Source organism: Halichoerus grypus, chromosome 2 (assembly GCF_964656455.1).
Source record: "Halichoerus grypus chromosome 2, mHalGry1.hap1.1, whole genome shotgun sequence".
NCBI lineage: Eukaryota > Metazoa > Chordata > Mammalia > Carnivora > Phocidae > Halichoerus > Halichoerus grypus.
In genome coordinates this window covers 35,051,895-35,076,135 of record NC_135713.1, presented here as the reverse complement: position 1 = coordinate 35,076,135, position 24,241 = coordinate 35,051,895, and positions in this window count along the sequence as shown.

Here is a 24,241-nt window from a genome sequence, read left to right as displayed (position 1 = left end):
AAATTTTTTTCCATTGCTGGTTTATATACTTAACATTTTTGTTTAAGAAATCAAACAGTTACCATGATTATTAGCTATGCATGTTACTGATGTGGTTTTATATGATAACTTCTAAAATAAGGTATCATAAAATATTTTCACAGTCAGTGGGATCTGCTTGGACTTATTTTTAAGGAGAGTTCAAGGCAAAAATAAAAGGAATGTCAATAAGATAAAATGATAAGACGAAACTTTTTAGTGGATCAAAGCCATATCAAGTAGTATGAAAGGAAAGCAAATAGCAAGTGCAGTGCCTTTAGTCTTAACACAATATAAGAATTAAAAGTTCCTGTAGAAAAAAGACCCCATCAAAAAGGAGAATTACAGACCAATATCCCTGATGAACATGGATGCAAAAATTCTCACCAAGATACTAGCCAGTAGGATCCAATAGCACATTAAAAGGATTATTCACCATGACCAAGTGGGATTTATCCCTGGGCTGCAAGGGTGGTTCAACATCCGCAAATCAATCAATGTGATAGAATACATTAACAAAAGAAAGAACAAGAACCATATAATCCTCTCAATAGATGCAGAAAAAGCATTTGACAAAGTACAGCATCCTTTCTTGATTAAAACTCTTCAGAGTGTAAGGATAGAGGGTACATACCGCAATATCATAAAAGCCATCTACGAAAAACCCACAGCGAATATCATTCTCAATGGGGAAAAACCGAGAGCTTTCCCCCTAAGGTCAGGAACACGGTAGGGATGTCCACTATCACCACTGCTATTCAACACAGTACTAGAAGTCCTAGTCACAGCAATCAGACAACAAAAAGAAATAAAAGGCATCCAAATTGGCAAAGAAGTCAAACTCTCACTCTTTGCAGATGATATGATACTCTATGTGGAAAACCCAAAAGACTCCACCCCAAAACTGCTAGAACTCATACAGGAATTCAGTAAAGTGGCAGGATATAAAATCAATGCACAGAAATCAGTTGCATTTCTATACACCAACAACAAGACAGAAGAAAGAGAAATTAAGGAGTCGATCCCATTTACAATTGCACCCAAAACCGTAAGATACCTAGGAATAAATCTAACCAAAGAGGCAAAGAATCTGTACTCAGAAAGCTATAAAATACTCATGAAAGAAATTGAGGAAGACACAAAGAAATGGAAAAACGTTCCATGCTCATGGATTGGAAGAACAAATATTGTGAAGATGTCAATCCTACCTAGAGCAATCTACACATTTAATGCAATCCCTATCAAGATACCATCCACTTTTTTCAAAGAAATGGAACAAATAATCCTAAAATTTGTACGGAACCAGAAAAGACCCCGAATAGCCAGAGGAATGTTGAAGAAGAAAAGCAAAGCTGGTGGCATCACAATTCCGGACCTCAAGCTCTATTACAAAGCTGTCATCATCAAGACAGTATGGTACTGGCACAAAAACAGACACATAGATCAATGGAAGAGAAGAGAGAGCCCAGAAATGGACCCTCAACTCTATGGTCAACTAATCTTCAACAAAGCAGGAAAGAATGTCCAATGGAAAAAAGACAATCTCTTCAACAAATGGTGTAGGGAAAATTGGACAGCCACATGCAGAAGAATGAAACTGGACCATTTCCTTACACCACACACAAAAATAGACTCAAAATGGTTGAAAGACCTAAATGTGAGACAGGAGTCCATCAAAATCCTAAAGGAGAACACAGGCAGCAACTTCTTTGACCTCAGCTGCAACAACTTCTTCCTAGAAACATCACCAAAGACAAGGGAAGGAAGGGAAAAAATGAACTATTGGGACTTCATCAAGATAAAAAGCTTTTGCACAGCAAAGGAAAGAGTCAACAAAACCAAAAGACAACCGACAGAATGGGAGAAGATATTTGCAAATGACATATCAGATAAAGGGCTTGTATCCAAAATCTATAAAGAACTTATCAAACTCAACACCCAAAAAACAAATTATCCAATCAAGAAATGGGCAGAAGACAAGAACAGACAATTTTCTAAAGAAGACATCCAAATGGCCAACAGACACATGAAAAAGTGCTCAACATCGCTCGGCATCAGGGAAATCCAAATCAAAACCTCAATGAGATACCACCTCACACCAGTCAGAATGGCTAAAATTAACAAGTCAGAAAATGTCAGATGTTGGCGGGGATGCGGAGAAAGGGGAACCCTCCTACACTGTTGGTGGGAATGCAAGCTGGTGCAGCCACTCTGGAAAACAGTATGGAGGTTCCTCAAAAAGTTGAAAATAGAGCTACCATATGACCTAGCAATTGCACTACTGTGTATTTACTCAAAGATACAAATGTAGGGATCCAAAGGGGTACGTGCACCCCAATGTTTATAGCAGCAATGTCCACAATAGCCAAACTATGGAAAGAGCCAAGATGTCCATCAACAGATGAATGGATAAAGAAGATGTGTGTATACACACACACACACACACACACACACACACACACACACAATGGAATATTATGCAGCCATCAAAAAAGCCTAAATCTTGCCATTTGCAACGACATGGATAGAACTAGAGGGTATTATGCTAAGCGAAATAAGTCAATCAGAGAAAGACGTATCATATGATCTCAATGATATGAGGAATTCTTAATCTCACAAAACAAACTGAGGGTTGCTGGAGTGGTGGGGGGTGGGAGGGATGGGGTGGCTGGGTGATAGACATTGGGGAGGGTATGTGCTATGGTGAGTGCTGTGAATTGTGTAAGACTGATGAATCACAGACCTGTATCTCTGAAACAAATAATACATTATATGTTAAAAAAAGAAGAAGATAGTAGGAAGGGAAAAATGAAGGGGGGGAATCAGAGGGGGAGAGGAACCATGAGTGACTATGGACTCTGAGAAACAAACTGAGGATTGGAAAGGGGAGGGGGGGAGGGGGGGATGGGTTAGCCTGGTGATGGTATTAAAGAGGGCACATATTGAATGGAGCACTGGGTGTTATATGCAAACAATGAATCATGAAACACTACATCAAAAACTAATGATGTAATGTATGGTGATTAACATAACATAATAAAATAAAATTTAAAAAAAGTTCCTATAGAACAGGAAGGAGTCCAAATTTTTAAATACATGTGCAAAATTCTACAGTTTTTGTTTCATTTTGCTTTGTTCCCTGATGCCCTTTCTAGAGAGGACAGCAAGGCAAATAAAGTAATCTTCGCTCCCAAGACAATACACAAACACTATTTCACATATTGAAGCACAAAGTACTTAATCAGGACATTGAACTACAATCATGCTTATGAAAGTCCATAGCAGTAAGAAAATATGAAGTTTTTAAAAATAATAATACCCCAAAACAAGTTATCTCTAGTTTAAGTTTGGAGACCCTCTCACCATTATCTACTCGTATTGAATAAACACATTTGAATATCTTCGGGGTTTGTTGAAAAACATAAACACATAGTTTATGCCCTTTATAGAGTTATTGCCCAAGTCAGCCGCCATCTACATCATGAACAGGAAAAACATGAAGAATTTCCTGTTCAGAGGGGGTTAGGCCAATTCAACACTTGCCTCCAGTGCTTGGTGATGAGACTGAAGGCCCTGAAGTAGGACTCAGTCTTGTATTATCCAGAATCTTTAACTTGGACTTGACCCTTCATTGTCATCTCATATTTTTCCCAGTCTGGGTCCTTTGGACTCTGACCTTTCTACTTTTTTGGACCCCCGATTGCTAATTCCTACAGCTTGCCTGCCTTACTTCAATGATTGTTCTTGTCAACTCAGTCCAGATTAACTTTACTCTCTGAGCTGCCTTCCTAGGCTATCTTACTGCCAAATAAATCCTGGCGTGACTACTCTGAATTAACACCAACAGGGCAGATCTACATATCTCAAAGCAAAAGATGCATATATTATCTATTAATTATCTGGTTTTAATTTTCATGCATCACATGGATGTCATAACCAAAATGATAGAAAACTGCCCAGTGTCAGGTTAGAGATTCTGAGGAGTAGCCGTAGGAATTTTGGGTCTATCCCTGAAACACAAAAAGTCAAGGACGCACAACTTTCTTATCCCATGGTAAGCTTTGTGGCCATGCAAGGAATCCGTTTGTTTTAGGTGCTGAGTGAAAACGTAAATTATGAGTTTCACTTAATGTTTTACCCAATTCCAGGAAGATAGTAAGGCCTCCATAAATGAGTAACAGACAAGAGAGGAGAAGGGGAAGAAAAGAGAGAAAGACGTGAGGAAAGCAGGAAAGAGGGAGGAATTGTTTGTGAACTGGCCTAGGCCGAATGGGACAAGCAGCAAGGGACAGCTCTCTTGATAAGGGGGGGTGCTCTCTGGCCAAATGTAACCCTTATCCACAAAGCGCCCACCAAGAGGTACGAGGCAATACAAGCACGGGTTAACCAAGTACTGTTGAATCACAAATATTTATTAGCAAGCATGCAAAATAAAATTAGATAAAACACAAATAGATACAATCTGCTTCAATAAGGTCTGGAAAACTCCGCTTTGTCCTGAAATAAGCCTCTCGCCTCAGAGATTTACTCTGACGCAGATGCAAAAATATTCCTAGTAGCCATCGGTTCACCTGAGTCAGCCCAGAGTCCACGAGCTCTAGAATTGGCCTGACTTAGAAGTCTTGTTTAAGCATGGGCCAGCTTCTGCACAATCTTGCTCACCAACCACATCTTTTAAACAGCACTTGTTTTCATCAAAGAAAAAATTTTCTAACATACTTAATGCTAATTAACAAAACCCTTGCTATAGATTCTGATACCTCTCTTTGAATGTCTCCAAAGTATGGAATCTTAATTAGGGTACTTAAATACTTAAGTACAAATACTTAATCACTGCCCTTAAAGAATAAGCTGATACTCTACACCACACTCCAAACACACACTTCTGCTACAATGTTTATAGAGAAATATTTCAAAGTAAATTATTATCTAGAAAGTAAAACAGGAAGGAAGGGAAGAAGGAAGGAAAAAAAAAATCCCTCCACCTCTCCTCTGCTGTATATAGGATTCCACCTGTGCTTGATTACTTGTCCCAAATAATTTTTTTACCATGATTTTGGACAGTCTTTCTGCAGGGAATTTTCTTACCATCCACTCCCCCAAATCATATACTAATTTAGCCGCATAAGAATTCTTTTTTTTTTTTTTTTTTTTTTGAGAGAGAGAGAGTGGGAGCAGAAGGGAGGGGCAAAGGGAGAGGGAGAGAATCTTAAGCAGACTCTGTGCTCAGCCGAGAGCCTGACGCAAGCTTGATCTCAGGACCTTGAGATTCTGACCTGAGCCGAAATCAAGAGTCCCACGCTCAACCAACTGAGCCACCCAGGAACCCCTAGCTGCATTCAATTCTTATTGCCTTTCACATAAAATGTCAGATGCTTTGAAATTTCAAGTCAAACCAACTATTTCCTTTCCTCCTTTCTCCCTCCCAAATTTTATCTATTTCTCAAAAAGCATGTATCTCTGTGTGTGTATGTGTGCATGTATGTGTATTTTTAATTAAGTGATTGCCGTGTTTATGTTCCCTGGCGTATTCTGAGCCCCTTAGCTCTGGAATTCCTGAATCCTAGCAAAGAGCCTGTAATGTAATTTTTTTTTCAGTAAATGTTTGAGTAATTTAATTGAATTTTGTATTGAAAATGTCTTCTACACGATGCTCCCCTACAATATCTGTTCAAAATATTACTTTACCATTTAAATATGAAGTAATTATTAGGTAAGAAGGAAATGCAGGAGGGGTGCCTGGGTGGCTCAGTCGTTAAGCGTCTGCATTCGGTTCAGGTCATGATCCCAGGGTCCTGGGATCGAGCCCCGCATCGGGCTCCCTGCTCAGTGGGGAGACTGCTTCTCCCTCAACTGGTCCCTCTGCTTGTGTTCCCTCTCTCGCTGTGTCTCTCTCTGTCAAATAAATAAAAATCTAAAAAAAAAAAAAAGAAGAAGAAGAAGAAGGAAATGCAGGTAAGTAGAAGGAGAAATAGATACAAGAGTTTGAGAAGCATTTCAAAGTGATAAGGGAAAATAAAGCCAACAGTTTAAAATAACCATTGATAAGAACAAATTGCCTTTTGAAATCCAAGTTGAAAAACCTTCTCCAAAATGTCTATTTCATTAAGTGGCAAGTTAATTTCTTAGAACATTTTCCAACTTTTAAAATTTATATGTAATAATTTAATTCATGTTTTGCACTAAATTATTTATTTTTTACCCAAAAATCTTAGACATTTTAATCATTGTGTTATGTTAAGTTCAAGGTGTCAACCTATCTGGATTCTATACTTAGATTTCTTGGTGGTCGCCAACTACAGTGAAGAAATTTTTTTTTTAATTTTACATATGATAGAACATTAGGGTCAAGGCCATGTTTTAGATCTGCTTAAGACTTCTTGACACTCACAGAGTACTGTTATGATCCTTTGGATTTAAGGCAAGCCAAAAAATATAGATTCCCCCAAAGCAAAACTGATGGTTGTCTCTGCAGATGTGATGCCAAATTGCCATTCTACTAACCTGGATGTAATTTTGGAGAGTTTGATATAAGCAAGTTATGTATTTCAGACAATTTGAGAGCACCCATAACACACCCTTTCCTGTTACTCTTACTGTAGCAATTCTCAATCCCCACTGTGCAAACGAAGCTCCCAGGAGCTTTTAAAAAAACAGAGATGCCTAGCTTCTACCTCCATAGACTCTCATTACTTTGTCTGTTGGTGGGGGGAGGAGGCCTAGAATTTAGTTTGTCATAAAGCATCTTCTTTTTTCTAATATATTGCCAAATTAGAGAACCACTATCCCCTAAGAATTATGCCAGAATTGGAATAGTCTAGGACCATATTTGACCTCATTGGTCTTCAGATTCTGCCAATACATTTATACCTCATCTTTTCACAGAAGTAACAGCCTCCCAGATATCATACTTCCAAAAAAAGAATACTTAGAAAATTACTACTTACAGACTATTTCATTATTCTTTATCCATATACTAAAAAAAACCCTCTATTTTATTGAAAGTTATTATTATAGTGAAATAATAAAAGGTAAAAAAGAAGGTTATTATTTATCCTGAAGCACTTGAAGCTTTGTCTCTTACAATCTGATATTAATCAATTATCAATTAGTATAAATTTTCCATTAAATAAATATCTGATCATGACCAAATTTAGAGTTAAAAACATGGCAGGAGGGGCGCCTGGGTGGCTCAGTTGGTTAAGCGACTGCCTTCGGCTCAGGTCATGATCCTGGAGTCCCGGGATCGAGTCCCGCATCGGGCTCCCTGCTCGGCAGGGAGTCTGCTTCTCCCTCTGACCCTCCTCCCTCTCATGCTCTCTGTCTCTCATTCTCTCTCTCTCAAATAAATAAATAAAATCTTTAAAAAAAAAGAAAACATGTCAGGAAAAATTATATTTAACAAACAAGAGAATGTTGTACAAATAAGATTTTTATTAACATATTGAAACAGAATTGTATAGTCACGAGGGACCTTTAGGAGAAAAATAGCATTGACCAAATAAATATACAGAGAAGGAAAAGAGGCACAAACTTCAATTAACCAGGAAATAAATGGCCAGAACCCTTAATAGAGTAGTGTTACTGCAATACTTAGCTTTAAGAAGAAAGAACTTAATCAAGAGTCAGTACAAATATCTAGTAGGTTCTATGTGGTCATAGTAGGCTAGGTATACCTTAAATGAATTGGGAAATAAGGGAGGTCTGTCCTTGTGCCATCTTTCTCCACTTTGAGACCTTCACGCTGTCCCTTGACCGACATGTATGCATCGTCATAAGCTTAAAATCTTACCATTATTCATTCTACTATAAAAAGTTCCAGTTTTGTGTTCTGCTCATATGTTTGCTCTCTCTATTCAATGATGACCAACTAATGCATGCTCAGAACAACCTGACCTTCTATCAAGTGGATTTGCATTTTAACAGGGGATTCTAAAGATGAACAGATTGAGAATTCAGGTTACTGAGCCTTTATTCATTTGAGCATGGGATGCAAGTGAAGAGGGAACCCCCTACCTCAATCATTCTACGTAGCCAAATGCCCACTTCATCAACTTTTAGCTGTGGTCCTCTGGGGATTAGGTAAATGCTTAAAAATAAATAAAAAGGATGCCTTAAAATTTAATTAATCAGTAAAAATGTCAAATATAGAAAGAGAAGAGTTGAATAAAAACCTTATACTAGAGGATGTGGATGGATTGATAGCAATACCCTTCAAGCACTTAAACATTTGCATTGTTTTGTAAAGGATAACGTTTGCCCAAGGCCTCCATCTATTGTTAGATTTAAACAGTGCAAGTAGAGTAAGACGTTTGATGTTGAATATGACTTATTTGTAGAAGCAACTTCATATTTAAATATAAAATGTGAGAAAACTTCTGTGCTCAGCATTAGCCATTAAGAAATTGTGTCAGAAGTGTAGTGTTTTTTTAACTACCAATTAACTCAACACCTGTCATCAATTAGAAAAGGTTTAACTACAGTTTCAAACAGATTTCTTTCTCTTTTACATTAGAATAATTTATTTCTAGTAAGGCTGGCAGACTCCATTTATATTAGATTCATTCAAGACAATTTGTGACTGCAAGTTTTTGTTGAAAGTCAATTCTACTAAAAATTAATCAACAAATTAGTGAAATTACTTACATGCACACACGATTGCAAGCAAATAATATATATCAATGTCATACTTGATCAATCCTAGATTTGAATAATTAATAGCTCTTCCTCAAGATATTTTGATTATATAAATGTACCACACTGGAACACATTTATATGAATTGCTTTCTTTATAATAAAGTTCTCTATTGAGCTAATAAAATTTAGAGTTCAAATTTTTATAAATAATACCAAAATTTTATAAAAATAATTTATTTCTATTAAATTTTTGAAAATTAAAAATGGATGACAAGCTACTGTGATTTAAAGATTCATAGGATTGAGCAACAATACATAAGTACCGATGCAGCGGTTTAAAATCTATCAAAATGAAAATGAGAAATATTTAAAAATGGAAATGACCATCATAATATTGGCCCAATATTTTTAAGGTTTTCGTGTTAGTACTCACTATCACATAATGCATCATTTTAATAAACACTGAAAAGTGTTAAAAGAGTTGAAGGCAATTTAATAAGCTTAAGCATTTTATGAATAAATTATAACACTGATTTGAATATGATTTTTAAGCAGGCTGCTTTTTCACCTCAGCACCTGCCATTATTTTTCATTCCTTACTATCTCAGAAAATGATTTCCACTTTGGAAATTGAACTAGTTTATGCTAGGAACTCATTACTCTGCTTTTTCTTTCCTGTAATAGCATTTATTATAGAAACATTTTATCCAACTCAAAGGTCTCTGTAAACTGAAAGCACATTGTTCTGAAAATGTTGTTGGCAAGTGTATATTTGGCTCTCTACCCCTTCAGTTACAGTACTCCTTCCTCGTCTAGTTGCCAAATGTCCTTATTCTGCTCCCTTTCTGCCCAGAGCTTCCATGGAATCACTTTTATGATCATGCATCTCCTTGTGTGCACCTACATTCTACTGAGAATATCCCTACCCAGCCCCACCAAGAGTCCCGTGACTTCTGCTTAATTCAAACAAATATGATGACTACTCCAATGAGTGTGATAACGATGCTAATAGGTATGTTAATATATGCATTTTACTTTTGGCTGGCCAGAGACAGTGCTAGCAAAAAATAGTGTCTCTAATGTTGAAATTTCTCTGTAAAGTTGTGTTAACCAAACCTTTCAATGGTTATCCCACTTCACACAAAAAAAGTGTCCTTGCTTAAGCCACCTACATACAGGCCTACCAGTGATATATATTTTAGATTCCCACTGATCCAAAAAGTCTAGACTATTCATAAACCAAACCTTGCTTTTGCTCTATATCTGTCATGATTCTGCTCGTCTCTTCCTCACACTCTACCTATCTTTCAAAATTTGGCTCAAGTCTTAGTTTTTCAACCAATCTAGGGAACAATATGTTTATCTTCCACGAAAAACAAACAATGTCAACTGGACAAATAATAAGTTCTTGGCATATATTGCCTCTCAATTATAATTCTGGGGCACAGTTGTGGGTTTTTTTTAAGTTTTTATTTAAATTCCAGTTAGCATACAGTCCAATATTACTTTCAGGTGTACAAGATCGTGATTCAAGGCTTCCATACAAGACCTGGTGCTCATCACAAGTGCCCTCCTTAATCCCCATCACCTGTTCAACCCAGTCCCCCACCCACCTCCCCTCTGGTAACCATTAGTTTGTTCTCTGTAGTTAAGAGTCTGTTTCTTTGTTTGTCCCTCTCTCTCTCTTTTTTTTCCCTTTGCTTGTTTGTTTTGCTTCTTAAATTCCACATATGAGTGAAATCATATGGTATTTGTCTTTCTCTGACTGACTTATTTCACTTAGCATAATACTTTAGCTCCATCCATGTTGCTGCAAATGGCAAGATTTCATTCTTTTTTATGGGTAAGTAATATTCCTACATATATATACATATATATAGACAGAGAACATTGTGTGTGTGTGTGTGTGTATATAGTATACATTATGTGTATACATATACATAGTGTACATTGTGTGTATATATATGTCTATACCATATCTTCTTTATTCATTCATCAGTTGAAAGACACTTAGGCTGTTTCCATTATTTGGCTGTTGGAGATAATACTGCTATAAATATAGATGTGCATGTATCCCTCTGAATTAGTACATTTTTTATTCTTTGGGTAAATACCTAGTAGTGCAGTTGCTGGATTGTAGAGTAGTTCTATTTTTAATTTTTGAGGGATCGCCATACTGTTTTCCAGAGTGGCTGTACCAGTTTGCATTCCTGCCAACACCTGTTTTTTCTTGTGTGTTTTTGATTTTACCCATTCTGACAGGTGTTCAGTGATATCTTATTGTAGTCTTGATTTGCATTTCCCTGATGATAAGTGATGTTGAGCATCTTTTCATGTGTCTGTTGGCCATCTATAGGTCTTCTTTGGAAGAATGTCTATTCATGTCTTCTGCACACTTTTCATAGAGAACAAACTGATAGTTTCCAGAGAGGAGGTGCGGGGCGGGAAATGGGTTAAATAAGTGATAGGGATTAAGGAGTGCACTTGTTATGCTGAGCACCAGGTCTGGTACGGGAGTGTTGAATCACTATATTGTACACCTGAAGCCAATGTATGTTAAATAACTGGAATTTAAATAAAAATTTTAAAAATAAAAATACCATGTTTTCCTTATTATAAATGTAGAATGTATAGAAAAGCAAACATATAAAAACAGAAATCCACCATATCTGACATTCTTGAGGTGTACTGCCCAATATGGTAGCCATTAGCCACATGTGGCTACTGAGCCCTTGAAATGTGGCTATTCTGAAATGTGTCGTGCTGTAAATGCAAAATACACACAAAATTTCAAGGACTTAGTATGAAATAATATAAAATATCTCATTAATAATTATTATATTGATTATATATTGAAATGGTAATGTTTTCAAAATATTTGGTTAAAGTATATTGTTAAAATTAATTTCATGTGCTTCTTTTTACTATTTTAATGTGGATATTATAAAACTAAAAGTCAATGTGTGGCTTGCATCATATTCCTACTGGACAGCACTGATGTATAGGATATAAGTCTTTTTCCTATGCATTTACATAAATCAAAAATTGTGATTATATCATACTCACTGTTTTATAACCTGCTTTTTCATTTAATGGAACATGAAGAACATTTTTATTTATCTATTTGAGAGAGAGAGAGTGTGTGAGGAAAGAGAGGTCACAAGCAGGGGGGAGGGTAGAGAGAGAAGCGGACCCCCCGCTGAACAGGGAGCCCCACACAGGGCTCAATCCCAGGACTCTGGGATCATGACCTGAGCCAAAGGCTGACACTTAACTGACTGAGCCACCCAGGTGCCCCTGAAGAACATTTTCTATTGCTGTTAAATGTTTTTATATTATATCATTTTAAACTACTAAGTAGTGTTCTATCATATTGGATGTAACATATTTATTTTTAAAATTCCTTATTTTTGGACATCAAGGTCATTTTCAGTATTAACTCCACAATGAATACTATCGTATATAACTCTTTAACTGCACCTCAGTTTACTTATTAGGAAAAGTTCCTAGAAATAGAATTACTGTAAAGATTTTAAACATGTTTAAGGCTTTTGGTAATTATTGTCCGATTGCCCTACAGAAAAGCTGTACCATTTTATACTCCCAATACCAATGTTTAAGAGTGCTCATTTCTGAAGATATTTGAAAATGACATATCTAATAAAGGATTAGTATCTAAAATATACAAAGAACTTACACAACTCAACCCCCAAAAACCTGCACATCTTTCTTTTTCATAGTTATTAGAAGAGTGGCTCATGTGTGGTTCTGTTGCAGAAGGTGGGAGGGATGTGTTATCTGCTTCTACCTAAAGAATGGAACATTTTTTAAAAGGAGGTCTGGAGGGGCACCTGGGTGGCTCAGTCGTTAAGCGTTTGCCTTTGGCTCAGGTCATGATCCTAGGGTCCTGGGATCGAGCCCTGCATCAGGCTCCCTGCTCCACGGGAAGCCTGCTTCTCCCTCTCCCACTCCTCCTGCTTGTGTTCCCTCTCTTGCTGTGTCTCTGTCAAATAAATAAATTAAATATTTTTTTTAAAAAAAGGAGGTCTGGGAAGCAGAGCAGAGGATAAACACAAAGAGGATTAATATCCATGAAAAGTCTCTATTTCTGGAAGGTTTCAGTATTATGGGAGCATTATGAATGTTTTGGACGAATGGCAACCTTTGCTTGCCATGCTTGCCCTTTCACTAGCTTACAGTCCATTTACCATAAAGTGCCAGAGTAAACCTTCTCAATCTGCTCAAAACCTTTTGATGGCCTTCCAATACACTTAAAGGAGGGAAGTTTATAGTCGTCATCATCTAGGTTAAAAAGGAAGATCTCAAATAAAAAACCTTACTTTACACCTCAAAGAACTAGGGAAGAAAAGAATAAACTAAACCCAAAGTTAGCAAAAGGAAAGAAACCATATATATCAGAGCAGAAATAAATCAATAAATAATAGAAAAACAAAAAATCAACAAAACTGTTTTTTTTTTTAATAAACAAGATCAACAAACTTAACTATAACTAGACCAACTATTGAGAAGGCTCAAAGAAAATCAGGAATGAAAAAGGAAGCATTACACTGAATGCCTCAGTAATAAAAAGAATTATAAGAGACTATTATGAACAATTATATGCCAATCAATTGGATAACCTAGAATGGATAAATTGTTGGAAACATACCTACCAAGACTGAATCAAAAAGAAATAGAGAGTCTGAACAGACCAATAATAAATAAGCAGACTGGAGTAGAATTAAAAAATTCCTAACCAAAAAAGTCCAGGACCAGATGGCTTCACTACTGAATTCTACCAAACATTTAAAAAGGAATTAATACCAATCCTTTTAAAACCCTTCCAAAAAAATGGAGTAGAGGGAAAACTTCCAACTCATTTTGTGAAGCCAGCATTGCTTTGATACCAAATCCAGAAAAACACACCACAAGGCAAGAAAACTACAGGCCAATATTTTTATAAACATAGATGCAAAAATCCTCAATAAAATACGAACAAACTGATTTAACAACACATAAAAAAGATTATACAAGATGACCAAGTGAAATGCATCCCTAGGATGCAAAGTTGGATTGACATAGTTAAATTAGTCAACGTCATACACCACTTTAACAGAATGAAAGTTAAAAGCCACATGATCCTCTCAAAACATGCAGAGAAAGCATTTGACAAACTTCAACATCTATTCATAATAATAACTATCAACAAAATAGGTGTAGAAGGAACTTACCTCAACACAAGGAACTTACTCCAATCCCTTGTTAGTTCTCTGTTCCCTTATTCTGTCTTGTTTTTTTCTCTCTCTCTCCCTGTGTTTCAGCCACACTGGCCTATTTACTGTTTTCTATAAACACATACCAAGTATGCTCCCACCTCAAGGTCTCCCTCTGACTAGACCATTCTTCTGCCAGCATTCTTATGGCTTCTTCCTTCACATATATGGTGTCCAGTGCCACCTCTATATGTAAAAAAGTAGTTTTTATCACTTGCTATTCAGTTTTGGTGATTATTTCCTTCCTTCTTAGCACTTTTCATTACCTGGTATTTTTAAATATTGTTTTTATTGGTTGGTTGGTTTGTCTGTCTCACCCCACATTATTTTTAATGCAAATAAGTGGGATATTTGTTTATCTTTTTTGTATCTTCAGACCCTAAAATAATGCCTGAAAGATGGTAATCTCTTCATAAATATTTATTAATCAATGTATAAATCAATATATGAATGAATCAATATTTAAGATGTTCTATACATCCAAGTAAAATAGTCTTTCTTGTACCTTGACATTCTCATTATTTGCCTTTTTTCCAAATTAGACTTCACTAAAGAGAAGATTAGACTCCATTACGGAGAATCAGGCCTCTACCTAGAAGGTTACTGGGACAATAAACTCTTGGTAAAAAAAACTTCAGTATTCCAACCAAAGCTACTAAAATTTATAAACAAACCTTTTTTTGTGAATAGACGTTCCATTTTCTAAGCTGTAATGTGTATGTATAGACCCAGTGTCAGTCTAGTACATAAAGGTATATGAAAGTAAAACAAAGAAAAAGGAATAAAACTGATAAAGAATAAATACGGGAAACTAAAAATGAAGTAATCTTTTGGAGTGACTGTGCAGTTGGGTTTTTGAATTGGTTAGAACTCTGTTAAAATCCTGCCTGCCTTCGTTTGGATTCCCCAGAAGCAGATTCTGGCTGGGGTTTTGCGTGTCAGTACTGCCTAAGGAGAACAATGAGGGGGTAAGGGACACGAGAAGGGAAGAGGACAAAGCCAAACCAGTACAATTACAAGCAAAGTCCCAGTCTCTGCCTGATTCCTTCCAGAACTCTGGAGCGTAAACGAGTTCAGCTGTGCTTTCATACTCCCACACTGCTCTCTTACTGGCAATGAACCACTCAGGGGATGTCAACTCCCAGGTGCTTGCAGTGCTTGGTGTTTGGGTAAAGCATCTACATGGTTGAGCCAGTAGGAACTAATCAGGGCAGAAGCTGAAGGATGGCTATCTCCAATAAATCAAATTGGTAAGAAGGGATGTGAGCATAGCTCTGATGGTAACTGTTACCTTGGCTTTTGACGTTGGGCAAGTTACTGGTTTATCAGGAGTCTTTTTGTTTTATATAAAATGAATTAATGCTACTTCATAGATGTTTAAGAATGAATGAAATACAAAGGACATACATACCCTCTAACACAATTCCTGGCATGTGGCTCAACCACGGTAATTATGTCCTCATACATTTTATAATATGGAAGAAATTAATGATAAAAAAGTGAAAGTTCACAAATTAAGTTTTAATTGTTTTTATACCACTAAATTTAAAAGAGCCATTATTGGACTCGTACTCACTGTGCGTTTTACCGCAGTACTGAGTTTCCAGAGAAAGATGAAAAAAATATCCCACATCTTGAGACGTGAGACATGCCTCACAGATACACAAAAGCAGTGTTCTCTGAACCACTCCCTAGCACAATAAGCAGGTGGATTTGCAGATATCAGAGTGGCACTTTAATGTGCTAACAAGGAACATCTTGGAAACACCATGTACCTTACAATCTCAATCACTGGTTTTTCTTTCTGCAATTTCAAAGAGCAAGCAACAGATTTTTAAATTATAATTAGATTTAAACTGTCATATGTTATATTCTCTGTTTCCCAAACAGATATCCATTAGCTGGTACATCCTGCTTTTGCTAAAGATCATTTGTATCCAAAGCTCCTTTAGTTTAACTAATTCAAGGACTCTCTTCCTTTTGAATAAGAATAAATGCATTCCGATGGTATAGAGAGTCATGTTAAATATATGACATAAAGACAAAAACTCATTCAGCCAAACATATACTCTTAATGAAGACCTCTGATTTACATTTAATTATCATTCTTTAGTAATTCCTTTTTTGGAACAAAAGTAGTTAAATAACCTACCAACATCAAATGATTTTCTTAAACTATAAAATCAGCCTTCCACCCAGCACAGTTTTAATTATTAATGAGTTCTTGATAATTTGTGTGCAGGTAATTCTTAGAAAAGCAGAATTGATATTTCCTAATTAAAATTTTTGTGAACCAAATACTAACTTAATGATTCCCATTTTCGTGTGAGGGATATGTGTTGATGCATGATAGAGGAAGACCTTAGAAGAAATTTTCCCTAGATCCCAGAGATATGGACCAATTATTAAAATTGTTGGAGCAAGGAAGAGAATGGCCGGGCAGCTACTGACGTGAGACAAGACTTCCAACCTCTTGGCACAATTTCAGTGATTGTTTCTGCCCCAGTTGGAGCTGAGGATGGAAGGTAAAGTTTATACCCAACTTCTGCTCCGTACATATAAATGAGACAAGTTGGCAGGTTACCGTAGGCCCATGATTCATGTTTCTGGGCACACTGAGTAACTGTCTTGAAGGTCTATCAGTAGGAGAGACTCTGGTCACTTTTTTTTTTTTTTCCAAAATAGCAATGACAGGGAGAAAAACAAAAAAGGTAGACTGAGAACTACCTTATAAGGAATATATTTATTTATTTCCATAAATACACATCTCTCTGGATTAGTCAGCTATTACTACAATACTGCTTCATGACAAATAACCACAAAATCTCAGTGGCATGCAGTAATATTTGTGATTCTCATTAATTCATTGAGTTAAGCTTATCTAAGCTAGGCTCATCTGGGCAACTCTGGCTCAGGCTGCAGTGAGCGGGGCAGCTGTGCTTCTCACTGTATGTTTATGGTCCAGCAGGAGCAGCTTTGCTCCTTGTGTCTCTCATCCTCCTTGGATCAGCAGGCTGACCATGGCATGTGTTCTCTTTGCAATGTCAGAAGCTCAAGAGGGCACGCAAAAGCATGGAAGGTCTTCTGAAACATAAGCCTAAACCTGGCATACTGTTACTCCTGTCTATGTTCCATCAGCTAATGCCAGTCACATGCCTAAGTTCAAAGTCAAGGAAAATCCCTACATAAATATGCATAGCAATGGGTTTGCAGGAAAGGTGGAAGAATTAGGGCCAATTATTAAATCTACTACATTTCCCTATTTTTCAAATTTGAAAGCTCTTGCTATAGGGATTTATGTGTATCAAGAGATGCCTTCATAATTAAAAAAAAAGGTCAATGAAACCAAAGTCATTTATATGAAGATTTTAATAGCAAACTTTTACTAATGTGCCTATTTTAAATGAATTTATTTTTTATAAAATTATCTTACAAATATATATGCATGTATGTACAAACATATATGCATACATATAGTGCTTTTCAACTGGACTTTTCTTAGACATTACCTTACTAAAACTCTCAGTATCATATTTGTTTTAGATGAATCACAAAATGCTGAGATAAATTATTTTTAGTTGTGATAACATTTTACATACAATAGTAGCTTGCACTAAATGATGTGTCAGCCCCTGGCTTACTTATGAAGAAGTGATAGAACTCAAAAAGACTTATTTAGCATTATGTTTTTAATTAGTCAGAAAAATTTCAATCACGGAGATGACTCAGCTTATGCTTGTGACAGGATGGGAAAACTTTGGAGAATTCCTTCCTTAGCATCAGTGAAAATGACGCATTGTTACTTAAGTTATCTCATATACTCTGCCGTCTTCAAAGCACACTAAAAATGTAGTTGGCATAGATCAATGGAACAGAACAGAGAGCTCAGAAATAAACCCACATTTATATGACCAGTTAATCTATGACAACGGATGCAAGAATATACGATGGGGAAAGGACAGTCTTTTCAACAAATGGTGTTGGGAAAACTGGAGAGCTACATGCAAAAGGGTGAAACTGGACACTTTCTTACCCCAGACACAAAAATAGACTCGAAATAGATTCAAACCTAAATGTGAGACCTAAAACCCTAATGTCCCTAGAAGAAAAGATAGGCAGTAATTTCTTTGACATCAGCCTTAGAAACATTTTTCTAAATATGTCTCCCCAGGCAAGGGAAACAAAAGCAAAACTAAACTATTGGGATCATACCAAAATAAAATGCTTTTGCATAATGAAAGAACCCATCAACAAAACAAAAAGGCAACCTACTGAATGGGAGAAGATATTTGCAAATGGTATATCTGATATGGGTTAATATCCAAAACATGTAAAGAATTTATACAACTCAACACCAAAAAAATAAACACTATCACTAAAAAATGAACAGAGAATCTGAATAGACATTTTGCCAAAGAAGACATACAGATAACCAACAGACACATGAAAAGATGCTCAACATCCCTCATCATCAGGGAAATGGAAATTAAAACAACAATGAGATATCAACTTACACCTGTCCAAATGGCTAGAATAAAAAAGACAAGAAATAACAATTCTTGGCAAAGATGTGGAGAAAAAGGAATACTCGTGCACTGTTGGTGGGAATGTAAATTAATACAACCACCGTGGAAAACAGTATGGAATTTCCTCAAAAAATTAAAAGTAGAAATACCATATGATTCAGTAATTCGATTACTGGGTATTTTACCCAAAGAAAATGAAGACACTAATTTAAAAAGATATGTGCACCCCTATGTTTATTGTAGCATTGTTTATGATAGCTAAGACATGGAAGCAGCCCAAGTGTCCATCAAAAGATGAATAAATAAAGAAGAAGTGGTATGGATATATGTATGGAATGTTACTCTGCCATAAAAACAAAGAGATCTTGGGTGCTGGGGTGGCTCAGTCAGTTAAGCATCTGCCTTTGGCTCAGGTCATGATCCTAGGGTCCTGGGATCGCCCGGCATCTGGCTCTCTGCTCAGCGGGGAGTCTGCTTCTCCCTCTCTCCCTGACCCTACCCCCTGCCCCTGCTCCTGTTCTCGCTCTTGATCTCTCTCTCTCAAATGAATAAATAAAAAATCTTAAAAAAAATTTAAACAAAAAGAATGAGATCTTGCCATTTGCAATAATATGGATGGACCAAGATGGTATAATGCTAGGTGAAGTAAGTCAGTCAGAGAAAGACAAATACCACATGATTTCACTTATCTATGGAATTTACGAAACAAAAAAAATGAACAAATGAAGAAACAAGACAAACAAACAACAGAAAAACTTTTAAATACAGAGAACAGACTGGTGGTTGCCAGAAGGGAGGTGGGTGGGAGGACAGGTGAAATAGGTGATGGGGATGAAGAGTACACTTATCTTGATGAGCACTGAATAATGTATAGAATTGTTGAATCATTATATTGTACATCTGAAACTAATATAACACTATGTTAATTATAATTTGATTTTAAAAAAGAAAAATAAATTTTAAAAATGTGTATTAGATGATTTAAGAAGAAATTAAAATTATTTTTATTTTCCCCCTCAGGCTGCCCTCTTTTGTTGTCTGTGACTGATCTGATGCCAGATTTTTAAGATAAACAAAACCAGCTGATATATCTAGCAGATGCTCAAATTCAAAGATCTCCCCAGACACAAAGAACCTAATAAGTGTCTCATGGGAGTGTTTTATGTATAGCTTGAGAAGAAATTATTGATTTTATAAAAATGAAAGTAAAGAATTAGTTCAGGAATTGAGGTCAAGAACAAGCCCAGCCCTGACCTAGACCAATTACATTTTATATTGAATCCCCAGGGAGAACTGTGAAAGTATCATCATAAACCTACAAATAAACACTACTGAGACTTGACTTAGGACACGTGATCACCTGCACATAAAACAACATATACATAAAAAGAACAACTTTTTGTGGTTTCACAATTTAATTTTTTTAAAAAAGTAAAATAATTTCCACAACTATTTGTGAAGCTGAAAAATGAGAATAATTGCTCATTTTTAATGAGAATCTACAATTTTTTCCTCTTTATTAAAGTGAACAGAGAGTTAATGCCCAACATCATGCAGTACTCCTGGAAGAGATATTTCTCCCTGTCTGTTTTTCATGTCTAAAATGGGTATCTACTATGTATGTTCTTTGGACTGTATGTCTTGAGAAATATCACCAATAAAATTAATGAAGATTGTGGCTACAGCAAACTAGCAAGTGTTTTGTTAATGGTCTATACTCATCAGCTGTTGTTAAATCATATAGGAGATTACAAATATTTACTCTGTTTTCTCCTTCTTTTTACAAGTAATACCTATATCTATCCAGTTAAAATTTTAAAAAGAACATGAAGCAAAAAAGAAGAAAGGTGTTTTGCTATGGAAAAATATTAGAAAAAATTAAATACTCATTCATTACTTTAAAAGAAGAAATTCTTCAAATAAAAATTGAAGAAAGGTCATTAACCTAATGGAGGTTATCTATCAAAAATCCATAACAAACATCATTCATAGTGGTGAAAAGTTAGAAGCATTCCCTTTAATGTTCATTCACTGACTTTTTTCAACATTATACTGGAAATTCTAAATATTTCAGTAAGAAAAAGAAATAAAAGCATAATAATAGCATTATAGTAATAAAGTATAATTGTTCACAGATTGTGTGATTGTCTAAAGACTACCACATACAGACAGTCAAAGAGCTTCTGAGCTGACCAAATCTAGGAAGCACAATTCCATTTGAAATCTAGTATTTTGCTAGGGCTGCCATATAAAGTACCACAGGCTGGGTGGCTTAAACAATAGAAATTTATTTTCTCACATTCTGGTTCTTCTTCTTGGTTAGAAGTCCAAGATCAAGGTGTCAGCAGAGTTGATTTCCTTTGAGACCTCTTTCTTTGGCTTCTCCAAGCTGCCTTCTCCCTGTGTCTTCACATAGTCTTCCCTCTGTGTGTGTGTCTGTCCTAATCTCCTGTTATGAGGACACTAGTCATCTTAGCTTAGGACTCACCCTAATTATCTCATTTTAACCTTTCTCTTTAAAGACTTTATGTCCAAGGGCACCTGGGTGGCTCAGTTGGTTAAGCATCTGCCTTCAGCTCAGGTCATGATCCCCAGGTCCTGGGATTAATTCCCAGGTCCAACAGGCTCCCTGCTGGGCAGAGAGTCTGCTTCTCCTTCTACCTCTGCCCCTCCTCCTGCTTGTGCTCTCTCTTTCTCTTTCTCTCTCTCAAACAAATAAATAAAATATTTTAAATAAATAAATGAAGACCTTTGTCCAAAGGCAGTCACACTTGAGGTAGTGAGGTTAGGATTTCAATATATGAATTTTGGGGCAACACAGTTCAGCCTATAACAAAACCCCCAAAAAGCATATAGACAAATTATTAGTATTAATGAAAGTTTAGCAAAGCTGCTGGATATTTTTAAGAATGTCAATAATGACAAAAATATAAAGTGCCTAGGAGCCAATCTAACAAAAGATTTACATGGCCATTATGTAGAAAACGGGGAAGAAGGGATTAATTTGTCTGAAACTGATGCTGTGCAATGTCTCTTATACAACTGTATGGAAAACCAGCTACACCAAGCTCCTCAAGCAATCACTTTGGTAGAGTGCTAGGGTTATAAATCAGGCCACTGAGCTTCCATAGCACACAGGGGAAACTTAGAAACATGGTCCCCAGTTCCCTGATCTCATCAGGGGAGAGACTTGTGCTCCACCCCCCACGAATGTTGATATGGTAGGACAGGGGGGATGTCCTGTTTTAAGCATGCCATATTCCTGTTGGAGACCAATCCCAATCATATAAGGAGAGGCCTTATTCTCCACTAGTCATGCAATTTAAATCTGAGAACTCACTCAAAGGCCATAGACCCACCTTCAGAATCTGAGATCAGACACAATTAGAGCTGTGCTCTCCTACAGAGCAGAGGGCAAGAGAGGATCTAAAATCCTATACTCCAATCTTGAGTTTTTCCCAGTAAAAGTGACATTGAAAACCTAGTATGTATCTCCAGGTCATTCATTTTTGTTCATGAAAAATCTAAAACTATTAAAGAAGTCATAAATACTTAGAGATAATAGGCTCCTGTTCATCAATAGAATCAATATTGTAGGAATATAAATTAAAATCTACAAGTTCAATACAAATTTAGTAAAGATCTTAGCTCAGATTTTCAGAGTACTTGATAAGCTAATTTACATGGAAGGACAAAGGGTTAAAAATGGTCAATACAATTTGAAGAATAAGGTAGGGTAAATGCAATATATTCTACAAGACATAAAAAATGTATTATAAAATATCTATTTGTGCTAGTGGGTAGGGATAGAAAGTGATTAAAATTAAAAACATATTTTTATCAAAACACATCATAATGAAAATAAAAATCAAGTCACTGAATGGGAACTTCTTTCTGTCTTTGCCACCTACAGTTTACTTTCAACACAGCCAGAAGGATTCTGTAAAACATAAATAAGGCCAGGTCTCTGCTCAAAGCCTCTAGTAGACTTCCTACTTTACTCCAAGTGAGGTTTATTCAAGTGAGGCTTATCGAAGTAAGACATCATAGTTTGTTTATCCATTCACATATTTTGGCAATTATGAATAAAACTTCTATAAACATTCCTGTGCAGGTTTTATGTGGACATAAGTTTTCAACTCATTTTGGTAAATACCAAGGAACATAACTGGCAGAGCATGTGGTAAAAGTACATTTAGTTTTGTAAGAAAGTGCCAAACTGTCTTCCAAAGTGGCTTTATCATTGGCCATTCCCTCCAGCAACGAATGAGAGTTCCTGTTGCTCCACAGTCTTATGAATATTTGATGTTCTCAGTGTTTGGGACTTTAGTCATTCTAACAGGTGTGTAGTAGCATCACATTGCTTCAGTTCATACTTCCTCAATGGCACATGAAGTTGAGCGTCTGTTTAAGTGCTTATTTGTTGCCTATAGATTTTCTTTGGTGAAGTGTCTGTTCAGATCTTTCACCTATTTTGAAATTGGGTTGCTTGGGGTTTTTGTTGTTCTTGTTGTTAACTTTTAAGTGTTCTTTGTATATTTTAGATACCAATCCTTTATTAGATAAGTATTTTGAAAATGTTTTCTTCCAATCTGTTTCTTTTCATTCTCTTAAACATTAATGTGTTTTTTAACCTTCTTTTCTCCTAAAATATGTTACATGAAACTTGAAATGTGTCTGTTTATGCCTGTTCCCAAGTACCTAGAAACTTGCATTTTCCTGGGTCATAATTGGAAATCCATATGTAGTGGTTGAATAACTGAAATAAAGAGAGAAGAAATTTGTATGCATACAAACAATAAAGAATTAATAGTCAAAATATATTTTAAAATTTACAAATCAGAAAGAAAAATACAATTAAATCAATAGAAAAATGGGAAACATCTAGCAACAGGTAATTTACAGAAGTCTCAAATTGCCAGTACATTTAAAATGTGGTTGACATTATTGGAAAATGAAGAAAATGTTGATTAAAATCACAATGTAACACGATTTCCTATCATATTTCTCCATCTACAAATTTAACTTTATCTATTTAGTTTTGGTCATTTTGTTCATATCGTTGGATTAACTAAACTCTACAACTCATGACATACTAACACAATTAGTATATTGATACATATGTGACTTGTCTGTTTGTTTATGCATGTAACAACCATAAATCCAAATCCATATTCAAGTTGTAGAACATTATTAAAATTTTCTGCTACCTGTTTTTTCTTTCCCCTCCCATTTACCTATATCTCGTCTCTCACAGAGAGAACCACTTTTCAGGTCTTTGAATTTATTATTCCTCTGCTTTCAAAAAAGGGTACTTGTAAGAAACCATATACAGTTTTCTAAAGGTCGCTTTTACCATTCAATTATTACTAAGATTTATCCACATAGTATCCATAGCTCTAATCTGACAAAATTTTTAAAATCTGACCATACTAAGTGTGGATCAGGATGTAAGGCAAGAATAAATCTACTAAACTGCTTATGGGAATGTAAATTGGTACAAGTACTTTGAAGAACAATTTGACGTAACCAGTACAGCCGTATGTTTAACAAAACTTGTGACCCAGCCATTCAACAATTAGGTATAGAGTCTAGAGAAACTCTACATGAAAACAAATTCCCAAGAGCATTCAAAGAAACCACTTGATTAAATACTAAAAATTGAAAATAGCCTAAATTTCTCTATACAGCAGAGAGAAAAATTAATGAACTTAAGCTGTAAAAAAATATGAATGACCCTAAAATTATAATGGAGAGTGAAAAAATCATGGTGCTGAAAAATGTGTA